The sequence below is a fragment of the Petaurus breviceps genome, unplaced genomic scaffold, assembly GCF_028583685.1.
Source record: "Petaurus breviceps papuanus isolate PSGF00001 unplaced genomic scaffold, PetGlider_PUasm1.0 138, whole genome shotgun sequence".
Taxonomy (NCBI): domain Eukaryota; kingdom Metazoa; phylum Chordata; class Mammalia; order Diprotodontia; family Petauridae; genus Petaurus; species Petaurus breviceps.
This window is the reverse complement of record NW_027185694.1, coordinates 12,173,526-12,175,714: the sequence shown is the minus strand read 5'-3', so window position 1 is coordinate 12,175,714 and position 2,189 is coordinate 12,173,526. Positions and strand designations below refer to the sequence as shown.

The 2,189-nt window shown below is 42.3% G+C and overlaps 1 pseudogene; it reads right to left on the bottom strand.

Annotated features, from left to right (window-relative positions):
• Positions 1–792: 792 nt before the first annotated feature.
• On the bottom strand, positions 793–1,845 carry LOC138143340 (myosin light polypeptide 6-like; annotated as a pseudogene).
• Positions 1,846–2,189: the final 344 nt, after the last annotated feature.

The window sequence follows — 2,189 nt, the reverse complement described above, 5'->3', positions numbered from 1 at the left end:
GAGTCTCATAGACTATAGCTATTGAACCAGGACAACCATCACCACCTTCAATTATGACTTTTTCCTAGATAAAGAGATAGAGACCTGTAATGCCCTACTCTTAACCCCAGTGGATAAAGTCTTTCATAACAAACAAAAAGCTTGGTTAACCTGCAGGCATTCCATCTGTCTAATTCTCCTCCTTAATAGATCTACATCATTCTCCTAAGCTTCTATTTCAACTAAGGTTAGAAAGTCTTCTTAACCCCCTCAATCCCTGATTCCCAGTCTATACCCTACCCCCTTTAAAACACTGCCTTTGTTGCCTTCCAACAAACCACAAAGGGTGGATCTGAGGTACCAAGCCATGACTCATGGGTCTTGTCATGCAAATGAATGGGAGAGGAGAAAGGTAAGAACAGACAGACAGGTGGAGCTACTGAAAGGCTATTTGTTACTTCTCACCTAAAATACATGAAATTTTAATTCTTTCCTTTCAATCAGTCAACAAGCAACCTCATAGTCCCAGACTATCAAGAATTTTTACTTCTTGTTTCTGCCATCCAGCAGAGTAGCTGTCCCTTACATCTTCGGGTCATCCACTGTGTGATGTAGTGAGTGGCCTTGGAGTCAAGAAGATTCGGTTCTGATTCTTGCCTATGATGCTCTGATCCACAGAACTCTAAAATTATTGAGGCTAGCTTTGGATAATAGCATTCTTTTTTTTTTTTTTTGCTTTTTGGAGGGCAATTGGGGTTAAGTGACTTGCCCAAGGTCACACGGCTAGTTTTTGTGTTAAGTGTCTGAGGCTGGATTTCAACTCAGGTCCTCCTGACTCCAGGGCTGGTGCTCTATTCACTCTGCCACCTAGCCATCTCGGATAACTGCATTCTTACCATCTCTTCCCTGACATTTTTGATCTTTCTCTCTTTTCCCTCCAACATAGATGCAAGTGTTCTATTTGTTGTCCTTAGCATTTGCCTTAAGTACGAGCTCATTCTGGGCTTTAGTCTCCTTAGCACTGTTCTTACCTGACATCCACATTTTTATAGTTTCTTTCTTTGTTTTTGTTTTTTATTTTTAGGAGCTGATAGAAAGTTTATTTTGTGAAAGTAGAGAACAAATAGGCTAAAGAAGACTATGGTGGGGGCTGGAAGTAAGGATGCTGGTAACCCTGAAAATGTGCTTCAGAGGCAAGAGAATGAATTTTTTAAGCAATTGGGGTTAAGTAACTTGCTCAAGGTTACACAGCCAGGTGTTTCTGGGTGAGTGCTAAGTGTCTGAGCCTGGATTTGATCTCAGGTCATCCTGACACTGGGGCTGGTGCTCTTACTCGCTGAGCCACCTGGCCGCCCCAAGAGGATGATTTTTACACTAAGAAAGTTAGGGGGTTCTTTGTGGAAAGGGGAGTTGTTCTCAGCCATTCAGCACCATCTGGACTAGCTCTTCATAGCTGACACAACTGTTCCACCTTCATGCCCTGCCACCAACACTTCCACTTCTTCCTCTGTCATCTTCTCACTCAGGGTGATGAGGACGTATTTTAGCCCCCATGACTATGCTGTGCCCTTCCTTATCAAACACCTAAAGCCCTTCTACCTAGTCTTAATATGTGCCCTGGTCCTTATTCTTTGCTACAGTCTTCAACACTGGCAGAAAGTGTTCAAAGTCCAGCATCTTCACATTCATCTCATCATTCTTGGGATTCCCTAAGACCTTGAGCACCGCAGCATTGGTAGGGTTCTGGACCAGGGCTTACATCACGTCCCCACACTGGCTGCATAAGATCTTTCCATCCCCTGTTGAGTCAAACAGTTGAAAATCCTCCCTGAATACTGTTGTCTGATCCTCTGTGAAGTCCCACATCTTGGTCATGCAGTTGGCTCGCTCTTACTGCTGCTATATGTAATGGCTCCTTCTCTCTCCATAGCTCCAATCATTTTTAGTTTTCATCAGATACTTGTCTATGCTACCATCTTTTGTGTTCATTTTCTAAAAGGTGAGTTTGAGGGAGAAGGATACAGCAGGAAATTTAGGCAAGAGAAAAAAGATAACAATAAAACTTAGTTGGAAAAAAAATTCGAGCTTGTCAAGTGTTCTCCATTTATACATCATTGAAGCTTTATGGGATAGATAAACTCTCAGAAAACACTTTCTAACTTAGGCAAATGGTGATCAGTACTTGATCATTACCAAGCTAGAGTGGTTTA